Source organism: Chiloscyllium punctatum, chromosome 17, assembly GCF_047496795.1.
Source record: "Chiloscyllium punctatum isolate Juve2018m chromosome 17, sChiPun1.3, whole genome shotgun sequence".
Classification (NCBI taxonomy): domain Eukaryota; kingdom Metazoa; phylum Chordata; class Chondrichthyes; order Orectolobiformes; family Hemiscylliidae; genus Chiloscyllium; species Chiloscyllium punctatum.
This window is the reverse complement of record NC_092755.1, coordinates 100,867,385-100,894,081: the sequence shown is the minus strand read 5'-3', so window position 1 is coordinate 100,894,081 and position 26,697 is coordinate 100,867,385. Positions and strand designations below refer to the sequence as shown.

The window sequence follows — 26,697 nt, the reverse complement described above, 5'->3', positions numbered from 1 at the left end:
GCAGGGTTCACAGAGAGAGAGAGAGAAGGCAGTGTTCACACAGAGAGAGAGAGAGAGATAGAGAAAGAGAGCAGGGTTCACAAAGAGTGTGGGGGGAGGATTCTCACACACACATGGATAGAGGACAGGGCTCACAGAGAGAGAGAAAGAGGGCAGAGTTCACACAGACAGAGAGGGCAAGGCTAACAGACAGAGAGATGGGCAGGTTTCACAGAGAGAGGGAGGGAGGGAAGGCTTCACAGAGAGAGAGAGGGCAGGGCTCACAGAGAGAAGGGGGGCAGGGTTCACACAGAGGGAGAGAGGGGTCAGGGATCACACAGAGAAAGAGAGAGGGGTCGGGTTCACACTGAGAGAAAGAGAGGGCAGGGTTTACATTCACTCACTCATTCACTCACGCACAGCCAGAGATTGAGAGAGGGAGCAGGGTTCACAGACAGAGAGAGGGAGGGCAGGGTTCACTGAGTGAGAGAGAGAGACAGGGCAGGATTCACAGAGAGAGAGAGAGAGAGAACAGGGTTCACACAGAGAGAGGGGGCAGGGTTCACAGAGAGAGGGCAGGGTTCACAGAGAGAGAGAGAGAGAAAGAGGGCAGGATTCACAGAGAGAGAGGGCATAACAAGGTCTTTTCCCTGGAGTGGGGAGTCCAGAACTAGAAGGCATAGGTTTAGGGTGAGAGTGGAAAGATATAAAAGGGATCTAAGGGGCAACTTTTTCACACAGGGTGGTGCGTGTATTGAATGAGCTGCCAGAGGAAGTGGTGAGGGCTGGTAGCATTTGAAAGGCATTTGGATGTGTATATGAATAGGAAGGTTTTATAGGGATATGGGCCAAGTGTTGGCAAACGACACTAGTTTAGGTTAGGAAACTGGTCAGCATGGACCAGTTGGGATGAAGGGTCTGTTTCTGTGCTGTACATCTCTATGACTTTGTCTGGGAAGCATCATATAGGTGACCAGTCAGGTACATTAGAATAAGTCAAGTTCAAAAGGCATGTCTGAAGGTTTCAGCAATAGAGCAAAGTTGGATGTCACAAAGGTTGGAATAGGCACCTTAAGTGATTGTTTGATTATGTCGTCAAAATCCCAGGTGTTTAATATGACACCAAAATCATGAACGGTCTGGTTCAGCTTCAAAGACTTGTCAAGCAGAGGGTTCAAGTCAGTGTCAGAGGAATTCAAACAATTTATAGTAGGGACTGCAAACATTTCATAGAGGATGTATTTTCATAGTGAGAAGCCACATGACACCAGGTTGTAGTCCAACAGACAAAGGAGAAGCACTATGAAAGCTTGTGATTTCATACAAATCTGTTGGTCTATAACTTGGTGTTGTGTAACTTCTAACTTTGTCCCCTCAGGCCAACACCGACACCTCCATATCATGTATTTTCAGATACTGTGCCATCAGCATGTCATATTCTGGTTAGTTCACTGCAGCAATCTTCCATCCTCTACAATGAGTCTGACTACCTGTCTAATTATCAGTGGTAGTTGATAGACCACTGGTGAATCTAATAGGCAGAGGCGTCTGTCTTACTTAACAAGATAGTTTAGTGCATGACAGCAATAGCTTACACTAATTTGCCAGGAATAATTCCCAAGGACTCTCAAGTGCTTTACAGAATACATTTGCTCCCTATGAGTACTTATGTATAACTCAAGTATCTAAGACTGTATGACCTCATCAAATTGAGTAGAGCTCAATGTATTAACCATAATTCCTTCAGAATCATCCTCACCTCATACAACACTGATGATCCAGTTCTGGACAAGAAACCATTGAGCCATTACAAGTTTTTGTATGTTGCCTGAAAGTGGATTTTAATGGTAATCTTCCAAAGGTGATTGGACATGTCCTTGAAAACATGTAATTTATAGGCTTTGGGGAAACAGCTGGACAGTAGGACTAATTAGAAAGCTCTTCCAATGCACTCGCACAACTTTTGATAGTCTATATAGTTTTCTTTATCATATGATCTAAGTATGACACAGCAATGAGGTGCTGTTATTGAGTAGATACCAAGTATTTTGCTTAGGTTTGGAAGGGATGTGGACTTCAATTCCTTGAGCAACTGATGCCACTAAATATGAGAGTGCATCTCTAGCAGCTGTTAGCTTTGTATCACACATACTGGCTTTGATTTTGGATAATGTGAACCACTTAGTCCACTCTCACATAGAATGGCAACCTTCAAAACAATTTTGTATTTGGTGTGCACTACTGTATTTCTAAATTCTCTATCTAATCTTCACAAAGGGGGATGCAGTAATGAATGGGACACAGCAGGAGCATAGAACATCTAGTACCACCACTTGTACTTGCAACCAGAGCCAACTCATAATCTAATTTATCAATGCCCAGGAGGTGGAGGAAGAAGGCTGCAAGGAGGGACAGAATGTCCTCATACACAGTTGGTTAGAAGAGCAACAATGAAAACAGCAAGATCCTTGAAACTCAGGCAGAGGAAACTCTGGGCATTTAAGAAGTAATGCATCTGCATTGCAGTTACACACTGTGTACATCTGATGGTCAGCAGGAATAATCAAAATAGTTGTCTGATTCACTGCAGAAACACTCAGAAGTTTTTCAGTAGTTATCTTACTGAATGGCATAGCAGGGGCTAAATATCATATCTTTAACTTTCAACTAGTTTCAAACTTATGCCAAGCTACAAGCTTAAAACGCTACGTTCTTTATAATCAAAAGTATTGCTTTTAGTTCTTTGCACTAATTATTGCTGTGTTATGTAAAACAAAACGATGATTGTAACTTCCAAACATCTGTTGTGTTAAGTTAAATACCAATGAAATTGAGTATATGGGCTCATGATCGATGGCTGCTAAGCTATGTTTGGAATGTTATGCAGAACTTCTGGTCACAGTCACATAAAAGGCTTGGCAAATATACACATGTGTGTGGCACATGTACAATTGATGCTTGATCAAATTTTGAATTATTTGTTAAAGTGCATGACTTTGAGTCAGTGCTTTTGTGCTACATATTAGAGAAGAAAACAATTATTTATTTGGCTGATCAATGATTTACAGTTTGCACATTTCCAGTATAAATCTATCACTATTTCCTTACTGCATGAAGAGTTTATAAAACATAGTACTGCCTATTGTAGTAATGAAGTGAAGCTGTGTTGCATCAGCTGAGTTATTGAGAAAGAGGATATTACCGTGGTAAAAACAATGACTGCAGATGCTGGAAACCAGATTCTGGATTAGTGGTGCTGGAAGAGCACAGCAGTTCAGGCAGCATCTAAGTAGCTTCGAAATCAACGTTTCGGGCAAAAGCCCTTCATCAGGAATGATATTACCGTGGGGCTATGGGAATGTGAAAGTCAGGTAAGAAATCACACTTGGGAAAGACAGTTTTAGATAGTGTGAACTATAAGACTGAGGATATATGTTAGATTATGTGCACAGGGATAGAAAACTTTACCTAAACTGTCATTGCTAATTATAATGGTAGTTTGAAACAAGGAACTAGATTTTGTTGTCAGCAGTGAAGTGACATTGTTCACTGGTGATCTTAAAGAAAACATTCCATAAAGTTTTAGCAATCTTTGATGCTGATATTCTCTTTGTTAATGGCACTTTAAAATCTAATGTCAAGTTAAGGGAACCTGAGAGATCCAGAGAAAGTCTGGAGAGAGACACTCTGAGCTCATATAGATGTCAAACTGTCTAAATAGAAAGTCGTGAAACAATAAGTTCTTGTTGAAAAGACCACAGAATGTGGTAGAATCATTTAAAAGAAAATTAGGCTACCAACATCCTAACAAGAGGGTGAAATCAGGGCCAATCAATGCTTTGTGCAGCAGCTGGGAAATTCTGAAATGTAAGCTTGTGACCATGGCAACTATTGAAAACCTTATGTACCACATTGATGGAAATCCACCATTCTGACCTGGTTTGGCCTACATGTGACTCCAGATCCACAGCAATGTGTGTTTCATTCTTAATTTCCCTCTCCAATAGTTTATCAAGGCACCAAGTTCAAGGGCAACGAAGGATGGGCAACAGATACTGGCTCTGTCAGTGATGTTGATATCCCATGAAAGAATAAAGAAAAAAACATCTTGGATAGCAAAACAGAAAGTTAAGAACACTGAATTCCTTCAATTCTAATTTAAATTGTCAGAAAAATAAATGATTATGATTAAGGACTAAGATAGAAGTTAAACATCACAAACAAACTTTTGCAAGGCTATTCTTAGGTATTTAATGTTTTTTTAGAAATTTGTAATTTTACCACAATAATGGAAAAAATGAACAGAATGTCAGTTTTCCTAGATCCATGAGGGTGTTTAACAATAACTACAAGCTTAGTCAGTAGACTGTTAAAAACCCAGTTATACCTCACTAAACAATTTGCAACTTTGTAAAATGTTTTTGCAGCAACATGAACAGTGTGAAACTGGAAGCTTTCATCAATTCACTAATGGTTTGGGGATTGCAGCCTGGGGGAATCTCAATAGCACACTCTTTCAAGGAATGATTGACTGTAATGTCTGACTTCTGTATTAATCTTCACATGTTTGGACCCCCAAAGTTGCTGTCAGTTTTTGTGGGGTAGTGGCAATGAACTCTGACAGTTCTCATGGCATTACCAACATAAAATTGGAATCAATTCTTTTTCTTTTTAACTATATACAGGGAGGAAAAATAGCTCCTAGAAATCTGATATTTCTCGTGAAGTCAGATCAAATAGAAATAGGACAGAGCACAATAGGTGTTCTCTTTCCTGATGAGCGCTCACTATACTTTCCTTTGCTTGGGGCTTGTCTGTCATTAGTGGTAAATATTACAATACTGCAAAATCTACAGGCCTGCAACAGCTTAAGGGGCACTTTCCATCAGTACTGTTTCTGTTCAGAGAAAGTCTAGGTCTCTTGAACAATAAACCAAGCAAATACTAACCCACAAATTGAAGATGATTTGCTAAATAACCAGAGATGAAATGAGGACCAACCTTCTCACACAATGAATGGTTAGAATTTGGAAAAGGGTGGTCGATACAGATTCAATATTTCTTTTTGAAAAGAAGTTGGATAAATCCCTGTAAGAGAAAAATTGTAGGGATTTGGGGATGACTAGGGAATGTGACAAACTGGCTTGGTCTTCGAAAAATTCAGTATAGTCAATGGGCTGACCAGCCGCCATCCATGTTGCATTCGTTTATAACTGCCCCCAGATCTTTAGAAGAGCAAAGAGCCCCAGGATAGCTGAGCTTACGGGAGTTAATGCAGAGGTTGGGTGGCAGAGAGGAGTGGATGGATTGGGTGATTTTTAAAAATTCATTCATAGGATATAGGCGCCATTGACTAGGCCAGCATTTATTGTCCATCTCTAGTTGCCCAGAGGGCAGTTGGGATCCAATCACATTGCTGTAGGTCTGGAGTTGCATGTAGGACAGTATATGTATGGACAGCAGTTTCCTTCCTAAAGAACATTAGTGAACCAGCTGGGTTTTTTTTCCAGTCGACATCAGTTTCATGGTCATCATTAGACTCTTAATTCCTGATATTTATTGAATTCAAATTCCATCATCTGCCATGGCAGGATTCAAATTCAGGTCCTCAGAGCAATGTTTGGGCCTCTGGATTACTATTCTAGCAGTGATATCACTAGACCAATCTCTCACATCTCCACTTGTTGGGGGGATGGGAATACTTTTTGGCCTGGATATTTGCAGGGTCCTAAGGAGATTTGTTTTCTGGACAAATTGCTGAAAGCTCCCAGAAGGCCAATTTATCAACACTTCCTCCTTCACAGTCAAACTATTCCAGAAAATATAGTGATCTTACCAGCTCAGTCAAGGTAAGAGAAATCACTACTACCTTCCATAAGTGCATTGTATTGATCACGTTTGTCAATTCCAGTGACATTGTGCTTCATGCTATGCTAAAGGATGTCAATAGCTCACTTGGAGCAGCATAAGGCTGAATTGATGTATTTGCTTTACACCTGTCCTAATTCAAATGCTTTCCTAGAAAACTTTGCAAGTTATGTAATGGTTTCTTCCATGCAACTGATATTACACTCATAAATATGCTTATTTGCATCTGAGCTTATTGCATATCATAGAAACAAAATATAACTCACAATTTACAAGAAGACAGAACATAATTTTAGAATGAGAGATGGAGAGCTGCGATAATTGACAACATAGTATATCCCAAACCACTCACTCTGAGGAAGAACAAATGTACAAGATCCTCAGCAGAAAGGCAATGAGTATGTAAGAGAGAATTTGCAACTTGCAGGTTCATAATGAATATCAATTTCTAGATAATTTCACCTTATTTTGCATTGCAGCAAATTATTTCATAACCCTCCCTTTCCAATCTGTATACTGTAAATTATATGTAGGCGAATTTGGGAGTCCTCATCCATGAATCATAAAGAGCTAGCATCCATGGTAACAAGGAAGGCAAATGTAATGTTGGCCTTTATTCCAAAGGGAATGGATTAAAAAAGTAGGGAAGTTTTGCTAAAACTATATTAGTCAAATCACAGCTGGAATACTGTGAACAGGTTTGGGTCACTTATCTCATGAAAGATGTGCTGCATTGAAGGCAATCCAGAGAATGTTCATGAGGCTGATACCAGGTATGGAGGGACTTTCTTATGAAGAGCATTTGAATAGATTGGGCCTATACTGATTGGAATATAGAAGAATGAAAGGCAACCTTATTGAAACATAAAAGATTCTTAGAGGACTCGACAGGGTAGAAGCAGAACAGTTGTTTCCACTTATGGGGGAGTCTCAGCCCACAGGGCATAATCTCTGAGCAAAACGGTGGCACATTAAGACAGAGGTGAGAAGGAATTTCTTCTCTCAGAGTTGTGAATCTGTGGAATTCTTTACCACAGGCGACTGTTGAGGCTGACTCGTTAAGTACATTCATGATAGAGATGGACAGATTTTAAATCAGATTGGAAAACAAGGGTTATGGGAAAAAGCAAGAAAGTTGAGTTTAGATTAGATTACTTACAGTGTGGAAACAGGCCCTTCGGCACAACAAGTCCACACCGACCCTCCGAAGAGCAAACCACCCAGACCCATTCCCCTACACCTAACACAATGGGCAATTTAGCATGGCCAATTCACCTGACCTGCACATCTTTGGACTGTGGGAGGAAACTGGAGCACCCGGAGGAAACCCACGCAGACACGGGGCAAATGTGTAAACTCCACACAGACAGTTGCCTGAGACGGGAATTGAACCCGGGTCTCTGGTGCTGTGAGGCAACAATGCTAACCACTGTGCCACCCTCAAAGAGTAACTCACCAGACCATTCCCCTACATTTACCCCTGACTAATGCACCCAACCTATACATCTCTGAACACTATGGGTAATTTAGCACGGCCAATTCACCTAACCTGCACATCTTTGGATTGCGGGAGGAAACCAGAGCACCCAAAGGAAATAAACGGAGACACGGGGAGAACATGCAAACTCCACACATGTAGTCACCCAAGGCTGGAATTGAACCTGATACCTTGATGTGACAAGGCAGCAGTACTAACCATTGAGCCACTGTGCCACCCAGAGCTGAGGATTATCAGATCAACCATGAACTTATTGAATGGTGGAGTGGACCTAATGGGCCGAATGGCCTATTTCTGCACCTGTGTCTAATGGTCTTATGGTAAGTTCAGCCCATTAGGAAAACCGGTTTCTTTCCCAAACCATTGTTGAGAAGGAATTGTATAGCTCTGGAATATTTGATTATGAGCAATCGCTATTATTTAAAACATGGGTGTCCTCATTGTAACTTTATGTTAAGGGTGAAACATTTAGACTTTTAATTTTAATTTAAAGTGAATTAAAGGATATTTACTTTCAGTTTTCTTTATTGTACCTGGACTAGCTAGAAGTTTTTATAAACAAGGCTTAAGCTTTTGACGCAACTGAGAGGCTTTCTGAAACATGAAAACCCTGAGGTTATTAGGGAGGTAATTACTGAGGGGTGAGTCCTATGCTCCAAAGTAAACCTGGTAAGCATTGGCTTTAAAGGCATGAGTAAATGAGAAAAAGTTGACAAGGAATCTGCAGAATTCACTATTCTGTGTTTAACCAAAGAACTCAGTTCTGCGTTTTGACAGAGAAGGAGAGAATGTGTGCTAGGAATTGGATTGAGCCAAGTAAATCCATAGTAGAAGATGCCCAGCTACACAGTGGATGTCAAAGGAGTGTCTGCATGTGTCTGGCAAATTGAGGATTGAAGTCACTGTCAGCAATGTTTATACTTGGATGAAGAGGTTACCATGATGGGGAGATATTGTAGTTCTGAGCTGTGCAATACATATAGGACCTCTTCTCAGCCGTACTCAAGACTTGCATGTGCAGCAGAAAGGAGACTGTATTGTGTAGCATGAATCAATGTAAGGAGTTGTTGCCAGGAAGTAACTGTAGAAATGTTACAGCACAGAAAGAGGCCATTCAAATCATTGTATTAACTATGTCTGAATTAACTAGTTACCCATTCTAATCTCGCTTACCAGCATCTTGTGTGAGGCCTTGCAGGTTACAACATTTCAGCTGCGGATCCAGGTTCCATGTCAGCACAAGATCTGTTCTAGGAGTCTCCTGTCAGGAATCTGTCACATCATGCATTTTGTGCACTGGTGCCAAAGACAATACAATATTAAAAAGCACTAGGTACACACACTAAGATGGAATTTATTGCAGCTCATTGGGGGTCTTACACCCTTGAGAGCGAAGAGAAACCCAAATTGCTTCCTGGGAAAGGCTTGTCATAAAAAGTACAAGTAACTGGTCAGCAGTGAGTTTCTTCAGGGTGGGACCTCAGGGGTAGATGTCCTACTTTGAGAACTGTTGATCAATCAGAGGGCTGCAGCTGCCCATCCTAGAGAGCGTCAGCAAGAGCAGTGGCAGCTATCAGCATTGCACCTTCTAGAGTCCCAATATCATAAGAGACCGCAGGAAGCCATCTCCTGGGGCTGCTGATAACTACCACTCCCCCAGTCCCTCCCCTAGTAAGGTCCACCCTCTCCTGCCTTCACTCACTTGTGAGTGGATATTAACATATTCATGGAGGGAATAAGGAAGCTATCTGTAATTCTGTCAATGTAGGGGGAAACTAAAAAGCAGTCACAGATCAATGACATGAATGCGTCCAGTTGGAAACACAAGTCTGTCTTCTTGCTGTTCCTCATCTAGCTGCCATCAATAACCTTCATGATGAGGCCCATTTGTACAGCCAACTGATATTGGATGCAGCACATAACCATGAACCTTCCACGCCTAGTTCGACACTGATTCAGGACTCCCTTATATTGATCCAAGAATCCAAAGCACAACCTGCTAGTGGTGCTTAATTATTGTTGCTTTAATGGATCTCATTATACCCAGTGCTCAATTCGAGTCCTAGAATGCTGCATATGTATCATGAGCTGTGTTTGCCAAGGATAGTCTTGATCTACCAGGAATGTACTACAAAATTGATGGGGGCAGACAGTTCTGGCAGGGTGAACTGATTTAATATGAATATGGCAACTCCCTAGGAAATGAGCATTGACTTGTCATGATATGGTGCAGATCACCAATGAACCACCCTTATGAGGCTGGGATCCTTTCCTACTGGCACATTACACAGTAATGAACATCTGGTGGAATCCATAGCCTTCATGAATACTGCAATACTCTGAAATTGCACTTAATTACTGGAACCAGTTATCCCTGGAAAAGTCAATGAATCCATCTGCTGACATCTGATGGCAAACGTAACTACAAAATCAATTCAAAATCATGTCATTGATCTGTGACCACTTGTTAGTTTCCCCCTACATTGGCAGTACTAGAGATAGATTCCTTACTCCCTCCACAAAGATATTATTCACAGGTCACAGGTGAGTGATGGCAGGAGAGGGTGGACCTTGAAAGGGGAGAGGCTGGGGGAGTGGTAACTGGAATTTAACGTAAATGTCAAGGGGTGGAATGATGTTAATATCCATTGTTACTCTGGTTGCTGTGGGGAAACTAACTTGCAGACTGCTAGTACAAACCAAGTGATGTCTTCCTTGTTCAAAGTGAGTCTCCGTAGTCTTGGTTTCCAAGAAACAGGTTTATTCTAGTAAAGGATTACCAGTGTATGGGTCCAGTATGCCTTTTGTACTAAAGTAAAATACTGTGGATGCGAGACATCTGAACTAAAAACAAGAAATGCTGGAAATAATCACCAAAGGCATGAAGCATCTCTGCAGCGAGAAACATAGTTAACATTTCAGGCTGTTCATCTTTAATCAGAACTGCCTCATGCTAATTCTGTTTCTTTTTGTACAGACGCTGCCAGAGCTGTGGAATATTTCCAGCATTTTCTGTTTTATTGCCACATCCATTTGTTAGTTTCTGCCTCTTCCAAAAAGAAAACAGGTGCAGGGTAATTCCCAATAGGAAACCCATTGTCCCCTTCCCAAAATGGTGGGAAGAAAATGGCATGCGGTTTGAAGGCAGATGTTGAAGTATTGGCAACAGCAAAATAATTCATGTCTGGCATGGACAATGTAATGTAATCAGAACATAAAGTGGTTGGAAAATAAGGTTTTCTTGTAACTCAGTCTCTTCCTGCTGATGTAGTTTGTTGAAACAGAATCATATCTTGTAAGAAGTAGAAAGCTCTTATGGTCAGGTATTGATTTTGTAATTGTGAAGACTAGACTGTATATTCACATCCTTGGAATTTGAAAGCAGAATTAAGATTAAAATAAAGTCATAATTTTATAGATGCCTGTTGCAGAAGATCTGTAAAACTAATTGTATGCAGAACCAATAATTTTTAGCCATCCGGAATCCTGTGGTGTTCCAGCATAGTGTTCAGAATTCAGTTTCTATTTACTGTTACTTAGAACTCTTTTGAAATGGTTTCTTCTTCTTGTTTTTCCATGGCAACCTGCACAGCCAGTGATTGGGTGAGAGAAAGTCTCCCTCCTAAGGGTATAATAAATTCATGATCTCTGACACACTGTATTCCCTGGCATTTCTTCCTCTCCATGGGGCGCTCATCCATATAACATACCTCGCTGTGTGGGTGTCTCGCATTGTAACATATCTTTCATTGTAGTATGTCCTTTCTTCAATAAGTTGATCACTGCAATGTGTCCACCTTTGTATGATGTCAATCACTGTACATGCACTAACCTGCAGGATGTCTGTCACTCTGTGTGCATGCTTTCAGACTGTCTGTCTTTGTACCTCAGTTTTCTCTGCAGCGTTTCTATCAATGTAACATACTCCCCTTCACAAAATGTTGGTATCATTGCAGAGCTGGCTCTGTAGAATGCCTTTCAATGAGGACACCCCTGTTTGTACAATATCCGCTACTGTAAAGTAAGCAGCAAATGCTGGAAATACACAAACAATCAGTAAGTATTTGTCAAAGAGGAAACATAATATATGATAGGTAAAAACAATGACTGCAGATGCTGGAAAGTAGATTCTGGATTAGTGGTGCTGGAAAAGCACAGCAGTTCAGGCAGCATCCGAGGAGCAGTAAAATCGATTTTACTGCTCCTCGGATGCTGCCTGAACTGCTGTGCTTTACCAGCACCACTAATCCAGACCATAATATACGATGTCTTGGGTATGTAATGCCTTCTCTCTGTAAGAGATAAGATATTGGGTGGAATCTTATCAGCGTCTGAGATATGTCGGCAATGGCAAGATATGTGGCAGAAGCAGGCAGCAAGTGTGATGAGGCCCACCTCCACATTGGGAGCACCTTCCACTGTCATTTAGACTTTTTGTAAGTGGCTTAGTGAGATTCTCACTAGACGTATTGGCAATTGAGGGTGCTTATTGCTATTTGTTTGCTGTCATACCACTTACTCACTCTGAGCCTTCCTTGTTGATCACGGTACCCCGCCTTGCCTTTTTGCACCTTTGCCCTCAGCCAGAGATGCTAAACTCATATTACTTCTGCTTTGCCTTGCAGTTTAATGCACAAAGAAAGGCAGGAGGCTTCCCATGGTTGTTAGCAGGACTCATTTAAGTCAGAGGGGATAGTCTTCGCTGATCTCAGTTCAGGCCCAACTCACTACAGTCAGATTCTGCTCAGATAAGGGGTGAGGAGCTGAATAATGGGCAGCACACACCCGTCTCAATGCTCAATAGCAGCAGTGAGTACCTTCTAGAAGATGCAGAAGTTCACGAAGGCTCGTTTGACAGCACCTTCCAATCCGATGACCACTTCCATCTTAAAGGCCAAGAGTAGAGATACATATAATTGGCCCTCCAAGGCACTCACCATCCTGACTTGGAAATGTATTGCCATTCCTTCAGTGTTGTTGGATTAAAATAATTGTAGATGTACCTATACCAAATAGACTGCAGCAATTCAAGAAGGCAGCTCACAACTACCTTCTCAAGTGCAATAGTGGTAGGAATAAAGGTTGGCCCAGCCAGCGACATCCACATCCCTTGTGTGAATAAAAAAACACTTCTGCTAACAGAGTGGGGAAAGTCAGTGTCCTGCTTCCTACATTATTGGGTATTCTTTTAGATGGCTGTGGCTGCTGTAACGCAGGTGCCAACCTTAGGGCAGGCTGCCTACATACAATTGTTTTGGTAGGTTTGTGTCAATTATTGCAAGGTACCTGTTGCAATCACATTTCAAGATAAATTGGAAACTGCAGTGCTGGTGATCTTGTCACTGTGTGAAATAGAACCCCCCACAGGTTGTATTCCAGTTAATGATATGGCAGACACTGTCAATAGTATAAACCATTGTTCATGGATCTCAGTCTTTGTCCATGGAGCAACTTGCAGTAGAAAGACAAGAGAATTACTGGAATAGTGGTTATCATTCATGGCAAAAACTAAGCATCAATTGTCAGAAACAGAGTGGAATTGAATCAGTGTTAGTAGAGAAATCAGACAAATCAAGCTGTGGTTCACAGAAAGATTCTAATCATTGTGGGTGGAACAATATGCAGGTGGTCCTCAAGATAAAAGTTGTGAAGATCCCATGGCATTTGTGTGTAAACAAACTCTCATTCTGCCTCCTCATTTACAAAGAACAAAGAAAATTTACAGCCCAGGAACAGGCCCTTCGGCCCTTCAAGCCTGAGCTGATCCAAATGTACTGTCTAAACCTGTCGGTCAATTCCTAACCATCTGTATCCCTCTGCTCCCCACCCACTCATACATCTGTCCAGACGCATCTTAAATGAATCTACTGTGCCACGTATTCTAACAGTTCCGAAAGCAATATAGATAGGGAGCTGGATTTTCTTCTTTAACTCATTTATGTGGGCATTGCTGGCTGGGTGAACACTTATTACCCATTCCTAATTACCCAAAGAGTAGTTCTCAGTTAATAATATTGTGTGCTTGGATTTTACATGTAGACCAGGTCAGGTCAGTTAAGGATGGCAGATTTCTTTTTGAAAAGGGTATTAGTAAACTGGATGGATTTTTATGACCATAGTTACATGCTGCTGTTAGGTTACCTTCGCATTTCAGATTTTAAAAAAAATTGAATTCAAATTTCATCAGCTGCTATGGCAGATTTTGAACTATAAGTCCAGTTCATTAACTCAGGCCATTGTCACATCTCCACCACCTCCCCACATCTTCTCCTGGGCCAGACAGTGGCTACGGGTACCACAAGTTGTAAAAATGTTTGTGGCAATTCATAAGGTACAGACTGTGGCTATGGGTATCTCAGCTCTGCACCTTTTGTATTTGCTGGCACCTTGCTACTGATTAGATGGTAGTATGTTAAAGAGAGCTGATTGTGAAAAATGTTGGAGATTGGTTCAGATATAGATGGGAATTAAGGATGCTCTGTATTTTGAAAGCCTTATTTTGGAAAGTGTCACTGCTAGTCACACAATGCTGTTGCAGCACAGGGTGAGTTATATAGAAGATTGACAGATTTACCAGCAAAACTGGAAGGAGGCCAACCAATAAATTACAGCCCAGGTACTGTTCACAGCCCCAGTGTCTAGCTTATCACATGGCATCTTGCACTAGTAAAGGTTTAATCCTACCAATAACCAGGTACTTGACACAACAAATGAAGAAGCAGGAGATAAAGGGGAGAATTTTAAAACCAACTCTGCAATGCTCAAAATACACGGGCGCTGTGGGCAAATCTGCACCCGATAGTTCCCAGATCATCTGGGAAACTTCGCTCGTGGGGATAGAATAATCATCAGAATGTTGCCCCCATAAATAGAATGGAAGCAAATAGCGAGGAACAGTTTCTCCACTCATGAACCTCTCAACAACAAAAGTGCCACTGACATGGTCTGTGATCGGAGGAACAGCAGACAGTTCGGAATAGATTTTGGGAGTGCAGGAGATTCCAAGAAGGAGTGGGGAGATGGAGGCTTCAGTGAGCATTGGGGAGGAAGAGGTAGGTTATAAGGGAGGGAGATGGATGCTGCAAAAGAGAGGGAACGATTTAATACCTGTCAACAAAGAAATACTGAGCCAACTAGGATCCAGGAAAAATAATCATTGAAATAATGAATTCCTTGCAAATGAAAGTGGAATCCCTAGTTTAGGTCTGTGTATTACTAAAAAAAAAGTAATTGCCTCTGGATTACTACCTGAGCCATGAGTTAATTGGCGTAGGAAAAGTTTGACTTTCTTTCAGTTACCTTCTTTTTATTTTGTTCTAAGTTAATGTGAATGGTGGTAATGTACAAGTACATTACATTATAAAATATACTTTTCACCGTATTTTGTATTGAATGCACTGGACAATAAAGGATAGTCATTCATTTAGTGTAAACAAGATTAAAGAGGTAAAGATGTGGCTGAAAGATTGGTGTCGGATAAATGGATTTGAATTCATGGGGCATTGGCACAGGTACTGGGAAAGGAGAGAACTGTTCTGATGGGATGGGCTCAACCTGAAGCATGCTGGGACCAGAGACCTGGTGAATTGCATTACTAGCGCTGTGGATAGGGCTTTAAACTAAATAGCTGGGGATGGGGGTGGGGGGTGAAGTTGGCTCAGTTGCATGGAAAATTATGGAAAATGTTAACGGTATGGAGGGTTCTATAGAGGTTATTAAAGTTTCCCGAACAAGTAATAGGACAGAGAGTATGGAAAAGCTCAGGAACCAAGCCTCACATAGGGAGGATTAAGTGCCCCAGATGCTCTTAAAGATGCCCCAAAGGAACGTGCGAGTAGAACTGAAGATGCTTGTGTGTACCAGCCTGGGTTTGGGTGTTATTGTGCTGTTAAGATTGTAAGCATGGACCCTCCCTTACTCTGAGAGCTAGAAATCAGCTAGCTAGTAGCCAGAGAAAAGGACCACAGGACAACAAGATAATTCTGTCTTACCCTGGATGATGGAATTTGATCACACGAGAAAGGAATCAGAAGTACAGAATTCCAACCAATCTACAAAATTAAGGATTGTGGACTTAATAGTGCAACTTCCAATGTCAAAGCTATCAGTAACCTCTAATGCAATAGCTGTGATGTTCAGCTATCTGCTCTTCAGGAACAGTTGAGAGATTGAACCATGTAGCTTGCAACTTTTTGGAGTTGGCTCTTATTTATGTTCTGTGTATGTGCATTGTATTGCTAATTCTTCTCATTTTTAGTTTTTAGTAAAGGTACTTCTATTAACTTAAGACAGTCTGGGTGAAGTTAATGTGGAAGAAAGGCATCCACAAGGAAAGGGATCTGTTTTTAAATTATCCTTGTTCCAACCAACTGAGGGATGGTTGAATAAAAAAGTAGAGCCAGTTTATCCCCTCCCATTCAGGGGCTCAACAGTTTGGGGTACTCCACCTGGAACCATAACAAATTGTCAGATAGATGGGGTCTGGATGGAACTGCTTCCAAAGTTGGAGACACTCCAGTGTGAGTCTGGAGTCTTGAGTCTGGAGTCTAAAGTCTTCACGCTTGTGACAATCCCTTCAGGTCTCTGTGTTCTCACATTTCAAAGCAGTTTCAGCACCCATTGGCTCTGACAACACTCGTCCTGGCTTTGAGAGGTGGATACTGATGGATTATTCCAATGCATCCTGGGAGTTGACACGGACTGGACCCATTCCTGAGTTCTCCACAGGTTGAAATTGAATAATAGGAGAATCTGATTGAGAACACAATGATTCCCAAATCTGATATCACCTACATCACAGTTCCCTCACTCTGGCCTTCCTTTTCATTCCCTTCCTCTGATCCAGTGTTTGTTTTTCTGCCTTTCGATATTTTACTTTTCTTAGCTTTTTCTGAATCATTCCATATTTCTTCTCCCTTGTTCCCTCTACACTCACCTATCTACATTTCTCGCATTCTGTCTTCAGCTGACCTGTAGGACATACAGCCTGGCAGTGGAGTTAACCATTTATCAAATATATTAATCATATATTAAAAATAATTACTGTCATAATGACAGAACTAATTATTTTACATGGTGGAAGTATAATTACTGTTGTATTTGTAATATTGTTAATATGAAATTTAAGACACTAAATTGAAATAGATTAGGGAAATAGAACATATATGGAAAAAAATTAAAAGAACATTCTCCATGCTGAAACATATAATAAAGATAAAAATATGCATGATGGAAGGAAGTTCTTTGAAATAGTAAGCTTTCATTAATTATGACATGTCTGGAATATAATTTTATTTTAATAACGTTTCATTGATAAGAAGTAACACTGTCATATAGGGGAGACAGAAAATCAATATTGAAGTAAAAATCCTTTACAATGTAATCATTAAAAAGACATAATTTCAATAACTATGTTACAAAATTGTTAAAATAATTTTTAAAGAAAAGCAATTTTATATTCAGATTAGAAAATGATTGACGTTTTTATATAGCACAAGCAGCCCTTTTAAATTATGAAACAGTCATATGTGAGAGTCATGGTGCAGAAATATTGAACACAATGAGGGTTAGAATGGTCACTATTGTAAAGGAAATGGCATTATTATACACTGGATAAAGCACTAAATTATCAAATATGATAAGACATTAAATTCATTATATGCTAGCTTGGTATGGAAATATCCTGCCTTTTTTAACCAGGAATCCAGAGATCTAGATTTATGATCCAGAGATCTGAGTTCAAATCTCATCAAGAAAATGGAGGAACTTCAATGTAGTCAATAAAATCTATTTAGAACTGGGACATGGAATTACTTTCTGGTTAAAACTGATGATCTACATATGTTCATTAGGGAAGTAAATTTGTCACTGTAAACCTACAAATGTGCTGTTGACTCTTCACTGTGCAATGAAATAGCTAAGCAAGACATTTAGTCATCAAACTATGATGATAAAGAACGATAAAAGAAATTGAACTGTTCAACATCCGGGGCATGACTAAGGCACACTCAACCCAGTCAAAGTCCATAAACAGGAAGGGAATTGGACCAAAATTGAGGCAGCTGCCCCACAGGTTAGTCAGGCATTGACTAGCTCAATAGTCATATGCATAGAGTTGTCATTGTCATTTGCCAACCGAGACTGATATCAAAACAGCTCTATTCCTCAAACTAAATCAATCCAGCTCTCCACCTATTATTCATCCAACTCCTTAAAATAATCTGATGGTACTACGACTTCACACTTCAATCTAATTTTAGTTGAACCCCATTAGTCAATTGGACAGGTTGCTTATCAAACCTGATTTAGTTCAGTTTCAAATTGAAAATGTATAAACTTATGTTGCTCGATGGGAGATTTAATCTTGGATTCATTTTTAGTTAAAGCAAAATGAAAGCTCCCCTCAGACCCAGGAGTACTTCTTTTGGCTGAAGTGTTACATATAAGGCAAATTTGAGCTTTCAACTGAACTTTACCTTCATCACTCCAAGGCCACAATCACTTCACCAGGGCTTGAGAGATTTTTCTTCTTCACTTATAGGATGTGTGCATAGCTGGCTGAGACAGCATTTTTTGCCCCTCCCTAGTTGCCCTTGTGAAGATGGTGGTGAGCTACCTGTTTGAAACACTGCATTTCATGTGCTGTCGGTAGACTCACATCGGCAGAATTTCAGGATTTTGATAAGGGTGACACTGAAGGAATGTCAAAATATTTTACAAATTCAGACAACATTGGCTTGTAGCAAAACTCGAAGGTGGTGTTGTTCCCATGTATCTGCTCTCCTTTATTCTTCTAGATGGTTGAGGTCATGCGTTTGGAAGATACTGTTTAAGGAGCCTTGGTGAATTTCTGCAGTGCGTCTTTTCAGTGGTACTCATTGCTGGTAGAGAGGGTTGGTGATAGAGAGAGCAGATGTTTATGAATGCCTCCATTAGGGAAATACATTTGCCATCCTTACCCATTCTGTTATTCTAGACTCACAAAAATACTGTTGTCTCTTCATTGTCCATTGAAATGTCTCATCAAATCAAGTGGGCCATTGTAACCTTGATAGTGTCAAGTTTCTTGAGTGTTGTTGGAGCTGCACTCATCCAGGCAATTGGGGAATATTTCATCACTCACCTGATTTGTACCTTCTAGATGGTGGACAGGCATTGGGAAGTCAGGAGGTGAGTATACCTGGTCTCTAACCTGCTCTTGTATCCACTATATTTATAAGGCCAGTCCAGACCAGGTTCTGGTCAATGGTAACACCAAGGATTTTCCAAGTGGGAGATTCAGTGAGTGTAACGTAAATTGAATGTCAAGAGGTAATAGTTAGATTGTCTCTTATTGGAGATGGTCATAGCCTGGCATCTGTGTGGTGTGCTTGTTACTTGCTACTTTTCAACTCCAGCCTGGATATTGTCCAGGTTTTGATGCATTTGGAGCTGGATTGCTTCAGTATCTGAGGAATCATGAATGGTGTTGAGCATTGTGTAATCATCAGTGAACATCCCCACTATGAAGAGAAGGTCATTGATGGAGCGGCTGAAGATGGTTAGGCCTAGGACACTACCCTGAGGAACTCCTGCAGAGATGAAGTGGAGCTGAGATGACTGACTTCCAACAACCTCAACCATCTTCCTATTTGCCAGGTACGACTCCAGCCAGCAGAGAGTTTACCCCTCTGATACCTATTAATTCCAGTTTTTTTAGGGCTGCTTGATTCCACACTCAGTTAACTGCAGCGTTATTGGCAAAGCTTTCATTCTCCCCTCACCTCTGGAAAACAGCTCTTTTGTCTATCTTTGAACCAAAGCTGTCATTAGGTCAGGAGTTCAGTGGCCTGGTCGAACCCAAACTAGGCATCTCTGAGCAGGTGCTGCTTGATAGCACTATTAATGACACTTCCTGTAACTTTACTGATGATCTAGAGGAGACTGATGGGGCGGTAATTGGCTGGATTGAATTTGTCTGGTTTTTATATGTACAGGATGTAATTTAGCATTTTTCCACATTATTGGGTAGATGCCATGTTGTAGCTGTACTGAAACAACTTAGCTAAGGGTTGGGCAAATTCTGGAGCTCAAGTCTTTCGTACCATTGCCATTGTCAGGGCCCCAAAGCCTTTGCAGTATCTAGTGTCTCCAATCATTTCTTAATATCACGTGGAGTGAATCGAATTGGCTGCACACTGGTAGCGTTGATGCTTGAGACCTTTGCAGAAGGCTGAAATGTATGGGCATGTTTATAGACACTCCTCCTTCAGTGAGTAGTTTAATTATCCACCACCATTCATGTCTGGATGTGGAAAGTCTGCAGAGCTTAGATCTGATCTGTTGATTGTGGGCTCACTTGAGTCTATTAATTTTTTTTCTCATGCCGTTTGACATGCAAGTAGTCCTTTTTGATGGATTCACCAAGTTGGATACTTATTTTTCATTGCCTGGTGCTGATCCTGGTTTGCCCCCCCCCCACCCGCACTCTGAATTGAACAATGATACAGAGGTGCTGTTGTTGGACTGCAGTGGACAAGGTCAGAAGTCACACAACACCAGCTTATAGTCCAACAGATCTATTTGAAATCACAAGCTATCGGCATGCTGCTCCTTAGTCAGGGTTGATCCCATGGTTGATGGGAATCATAGAGTGGGGCATATGATGGGCCATGAGATTGTAGATTGTACTGGAGTAAGATTCTGCTGCTGTTGATAGCCTATAGTTCCTCTGAGTGTTCCTTCTTCAGATAATGGATCTGTCTGAAATCTGTCTCATTTAACACAGTGATAGTGCCACACAACATACGGTAAAATGTTATCAATAGAATCATAGAGTCTAGAGATGTACAGCATGGAAACAGACCCTTCGGTCCAACCCGTCCATGCCGACCAGATATCCCAACCCAATCTAGTCCCACCTGCCAGTACCCGGCCCATATCCCTCCAAACCCTGCCTATTCATATACCCATCCAAATGCCTCTTAAATGTTGCAATTGTACCAGCCTCCACCACATCCTCTGGCAGCTCATTCCATACACGTACCACCCTCTGTGTGAAAAAGTTGCCCCTTAGGTCTCTTTTATATCTTTCCCCTCTCACCCTAAACCTATGCCCTCTAGTTCTGGACTTCCTGACCCCATGGAAAAGACTTTGTCTATTTATCCTATCCATGCCCCTCATAATTTGGTAAACCTCTATAAGGTCACCCCTCAGCCTCCAATGCTCCAGGGAAAACGGCCCCAGCCTGTTCAGCCTCTCCCTGTAGCTCAGATCCTCCAACCCTGTAAATTTACAGGCCAACATCTTTGTAAATCTTTTCTGAACCCTTTCAAGTTTCACAATATCTTTCCGATAGGAAGGAGACCAGAAATGCACGCAATATTCCAACAGTGGCCTAACCAATGTCCTGTACAGCCGCAACATGACCTCCCAACTCCTATACTCAATACTCTGACCGATAAAGGAAAGCACACCAAACGGCTTCTTCACTATCCTATTTCCCTGCGACGCCACTTTCAAGGAGCTATGAACCTGCACTCCAAGGTCTCTTTGTTCAGCAACACTCCTTAGGACCTTACCATTAAGTGTATAAGTCTTGTTAAGATTTGCTTTCCCAAAATGCAGCACCTCGCATTTATTTGAATTAAACTCCATCTGCCACTTCTCAGCCCATTGGTCAATCTGGTCCAGATCCTGTTGTAATCGGAGGTAACCCTCTTCGCTGTCCTCTACACCTCCAATTTTGGTGTCATCTGCAAACTTACTAACTGTACCTCTTATGCTCGCATCCAAATCATTTATGTAAATGACAAAAAGTAGAGGGCCCAGCACCAATCCTTGTGGCATTTCACTGGTCACAGGCCTCCAGTCTGAAAAACAACCCTCCACTACCTTCTACCTTTGAGCCAGTTCTGTATCCAAATGGCTAGTTCTCCCTGTATTCCATAAGATCTAACCTTGCTAATCAGTCTCCCATGGGGAACCTTGTCGAACACCTTACTGAAGTCCATATAGATCACATCTACTGTTCTGCCCTCATCGATCTTCTTTGTTACTTCTTCAAAAAACTCAATCAAGGTCGGTGTGGACTTGTTGGGCCGAAGGGCCTGTTTTCACACTGTAAGTAATCTAATCTAAAGTTTGTGAGACATGATTTCCCATGCACAAAGCCATGTTGACTATCCCAAATCAGTCCTTGCCTTTCCAAATACATGTACATCCTGTCCCTCAGGATTCCCTCCAACAACTTGCCCACCACTGAGGTCAGGCTCACCGGTCTATAGTTCCCTGGCTTGTCTTTACCGCCCTTCTTAAACAGTGGCACCACGTTTGCCAACTTCCAGTCTTCCGGCACCTCACCTGTGACTATCGATGATACAAATATCTCAGCAAGAGGCCCAGCAATCACTTCTCTAGCTTCCCACAGAGTTCTCGGGTACACCTGATCAGGTCCTGGGGAATAACACACTTTTAACTGTTTCAAGACATCCAACACTTCCTCCTCTGTAATCTGGACATTTTGCAAGATGTCACCATCTATTTCCCTACAGTCTATATCTTCCATATCCTATTCCACAGTAAATACTGATGCAAAATATTCATTTAGTATCTCCCCCATTTTCTGTGGCTCCACACAAAGGTTGCCTTGCTGATCTTTGAGGGGCCCCATTCTCTCCCTAGTTACCCTTTTGTCCTTAATATATTTGTTAAAACCCTTTGGATTCTCCTTAATTCTATTTGCCAAAGCTATCTCATGTCCCCATTTTACCGTCCTGATTTCCCTCTTAAGTATACTCCTACTGGCAGTGACCAGTGGGGTACCGCAGGGATCAGTGCTGGGACCGCAGCTTTTTACAATATATATTAATGATATAGAAGATGGTATTAGTAATAACATTAGCAAATTTGCTGATGATACTAAGCTGGGTGGCAGGATGAAATGTGAGGAGGATGTTAGGAGATTACAGGGTGACCTGGACAGGTTAGTGAGTGGTCAGATGCATAGCAGATGCAGTTTAATGTGAATAAATGTATGGTTATTCACTTTGGTGGCAAGAACAGGAAGGCAGACTACTACCTAAATGGAATTAATTTAGGTAGAAGGGCAGTACAAAGAGATCTGGGTGTTCTTGTACAGCAGTTAATGAAGGTAAGCATGCAGGTACAGCAGGTAGTGAAGAAGGCTAATAGCATGCTGGCCTTCATAACAAGAGGGATTGAGTATAGAAGCAAAGAGGTTCTTCTGCAGCTGTACAGGGTCCTGCTAAGACCACACCTGGAGTGTTGTGTGCAGTTCTGGTCTCCAAATATGAGGAAAGACATTCTGGCTATTGAGGGAGTGCAGCGTAGGTTCACGAGGTCAATTCCTGGAAGACTGGAGCGACTGGGCTTGTATACCCTTGAGTTTAGAAGACTGAGAGGGGATCTGATTGAGACATATAAGATTATTAAAGGATTGGACACTCTGGAGGCAGGAAACATGTTTCCGCTGATGGGTGAGTGCCGAACCAGAGGACACAGCTTAAAAATACGGGTAGGACAGAGATGAGGAGAAATTTCTTCACCCAGAGAGTGGTGGCTGTGTGGAATGCTCTGCCCTGGAGGGCAGTGGAGGCCCAGTCTCTGGATTCATTTAAGAAAGAGTTGGATAGAGCTCTCAAGGATAGTGGAATCAAGGGTTATGGAGATAAGGCAGGAACAGGATACTGATTAAGGATGATCAGCCATGATCATATTGAATGGTGGTGCAGGCTCGAAGGGCAGAATGGCCTACTCCTGCACCTATTGTCTATTGTCTATTGTCTACTTTCTTTATACTCTTCTAAGGATACACTCGATCTATCCTATCTATACCTGACATATGCTTCCTTCTTTTTTTTAACCAAATCCTCAATTTCTTTAGTTATCCAGCATTCCTTATACCTACCAGCCTTCCCTTTCACCCTGACAGGAATATACTTTGTCTGGATTCTTGTTATCTAATTTCTGAAGGCTTCCCATTTTCTAGCTGTCCCTTTACCTGTGAACATCTGCCTCCAATCAGCTTTCGAAAGTTCTTGCCTAATACTGTCAAAATTGGCCTTTCTTCAATTTAGAACTTCAACTTTTAGATCTGGTCTATCCTTTTCCATCACTATTTTAAAACGAATAGAATTATGGTCACTGGCCCCAAAGTGCTCCCCCACTGACACCTCAGTCACCTGTCCTGCCTTATTTCCCAAGAGTAGGTCAAGTTTTGCACCTTCTCGAGTAAGTACATCCACATACTGAATCAGAAAATTGTCTTGTACACACTTAACAAATTCTTCTCCATCTAAACCTTTAACACTATGGCAGTCCCAGTCTATGTTTGGAAAGTTAAAATCCCCTGCCATAACTACCCTATTATTCTTACAGATAGCTGAGATCTCCTTGCAAGTTTGTTTCTCAATTTCCCTCTGACTATTGGGGTCTATAATACAATCCCAATAAGGTGATCATCCCTTTCTTATTTCTCAGTTCCACCCAAATAACTTCCCTGGATGTATTTCTGGGAATATCCTCCCTCAGCACAGCTGTAATGCTATCCCTTATCAAAAATGCCACTCGCCCTTCTCTCTAGCCTCCCTTTCTATCCTTCCTGTCACATTTGTATCCTGGAACATTAAGCTGCCAGTCCTGCCCATCCCTGAGCCATGTTTCTGTAATTGCTATGATATCCCAGTCCCATGTTCCTAACCATGCCCTGAGTTCATCTGCCTACCCTGTTAGGCCCCTTGCATTGAAATAAATGCAGTTTAATTTAATATGAAGATTGGATTTGGTCTCTACAAGGACTGTGCAGTGTGCACAATTATTGATACTGATGCATTTTGACAGGTAGATTGGTGAGGATAACGTCAACTATGTTTTTCCGTCTTGTTGGTTCCCTCACTGTCTGCTGCAGACCCAGTCTAGCAGCTACGTCCTTTAGGACCTGACCAGCTCGATCAGCAGTACTGCTGCTGAGCCACACTTGGTGGTGAGTATTGAAATCCCCCACCCAGAGTATATGCTGTGTCCTTGCTATTATAAAAGTTAAAGTACTCACTATTGTAAAAGTTATAACATTAAATTATTATGCACTGGATCTAGCACTAAACTATTAAATACAGGCTTAGACAGTAAATTCCTTTATATTATTTTAAAATTATTTATTTCTGTGATGCATTCAAATTTGAAATAGAGACTGGGTCCAAGCTGAAAGGAAAGGTCTGTTGAAAGAGAGAGGCAGCTGTTGCCATTACATCCTGAAGACCTTCTTGAACTTACCAAAAGGAGTAACAAGCAGACAAACTTATGATCATAGCCTTACACAAGATTAGTTATGTGATAGCTGCCTATTGGCAACGCAGTAGGGATGATTCATGGTAGTGAAGAAGTTTTGATCTCCCATTGTTACCGCTATCAAAAGGCCACTGTAATCTGATGGGAGAATCTTCAGCACCCTTTTGCACAATGGATTTTGGTATGTCAACTTTGTCTCTGTCAGCATCTGCAGATGAGATGGTGGTGCTTATTGTCCTTATTTTTCCTGATTTTCCAATAAAATTTGATTGATAATATTCTGCAGGGAACTAACCAGATATGTCCCCTGTTCATCCAAGTCAGAGGATTTTAGAAACTTGTGTCTCTTTTAAGTCACATGACCTTTGCAGACATTTTAAAATATAGTCAGAAGTCACATGACACCAGATTATAGTTCAACTGGTTTATTTGCAATTACAAGCTTTTGGAGCACTGTTTTTTTGCAAGGTGAAGTGAAGGGAAGCACACAAACACAGAATTTATAGGCAGACGGATCAAAAGATAGTATAAATCGTGTGAGTGGAGTGTCGACGGGCTGAATAACGAGTTTCTTCGGGTGACCAAAAGTGTCAGATGGTGGGAGTAAAGTGTCAACTACTGAATAGTAAGTGAAGGGATGACCTATGATCCAATTAATTGAGGCAGACAGATAAATATAAAAAGTTAAAAATAGGATGGTGCTGGAGACAAACCAAATGGCTGGAATAACATAATAAATATAAGAGTTGCATGCCGAGGGCGTAACCAAAGTAACAAGTAAATCTAAAACTGTACAAACTAATTAAGGTAGAGAGATCATAACAAATTATCAAGGTGATGGTGTTGAAACAGAGCAGTAAGGAGGCTTTTAAAAATACAGAACAGTATGATGAAATTACATGTAATGTGACATGAACCCAAGATCCTGGTTGACGCTGTCTTAGTTGGTACGGAACTTGGCTATCAGTTTCTGCTTGGCGATTCTACATTGTGCACAGGACTGAAGTAATATAGAACATCATCAAAGAGAGTCTGAACTATTTGGAAATTTTAGCCATGGTGCAATTGATTAATATATGGGCAACACTAAAATTATATGTAACGTACTAAGTAGAGCTAATTTAACCAGCAAATTAACACCCAAATAATGCATTTTATATTGGAGATGTCTGTTAATACTGGATTTCTGCAAAGTGCTGAATCTAGTTGTTGTTAGTAAACAGCTGGGTGGCTTTAGTTCCAGAGAAAAGAGAAAAATTCAGCAATCCATGACATCGAATGATAGTGACAAACATGGATTCAACACTGCACTTTAAACATTTCCAAACTTTTACAGAGCAATCATGTCAGTATTAGATTGTTTATTGCACATTGTGCATTTGAAGAGTCAATTTGCTTTTGAAACACAGACATTGTGTACAAGATGAAATTCAACAAAATAAAGCACCTGGTGCAACCATAGACCAGGAGTCTGGAGACAATAGTGGCTGAGATTTGATGAAATAATGACCATTTGGCTATATTTTGGAGCATAACAAAGCAAAGCTCGGCAACTTCTGGTGCTTCTACATACATAATTGAATTGTCACTCCATCGGGTGCAATGTTACTGTTCTTGCTGATAGACCTACCATTGAACTTGGTACAATGGCGTGAACCTGATAGGAGTTAATGGCCAAGTGATATATTCACTGGACCATTAATTTAGAGATCCAGGTAATATTCTGGGGACCTGGGGTTCAAATCCCATTACACCACTTAGTGGAATTTGACTTCATTAAATATCTGGAATTAAGAGTCTAATGATGACCATGAATCCATGGAAAAACCCAGCTGGCTAACTTATGCCCTTTAGGGAAGGAAACTGCCATCCCTACCTGGTCTGGCTTATATGTCACTCTAGACTCACAGCAATGTGGTTGACTCTTAACTGCCCTCTGGGCAATAAATGCTAGCTTGGCCTGCGGTGCCCTCACACTGGAATTAATGAATGAAAAAGAAAACTTCTGCATTCAAAATGTCTGGACATTTGGATTTAATCTATTTAGGAATATGTCATAATTAGT

The 26,697-nt window shown here is 41.1% G+C and overlaps 1 long non-coding RNA gene across 2 annotated transcripts in view; it reads left to right on the top strand.

Annotated features, from left to right (window-relative positions):
- Positions 1-3,229: 3,229 nt before the first annotated feature.
- Positions 3,230-26,697, top strand: part of LOC140487715 (uncharacterized) — a 329,098-nt gene continuing 305,630 nt past the window's right edge. For both annotated transcript variants that reach the window (XR_011962885.1, XR_011962884.1), the window contains exon 1: positions 3,230-3,350. This is a non-coding gene — a long non-coding RNA (uncharacterized lncRNA). The remainder of the gene's footprint in view (positions 3,351-26,697) is intronic.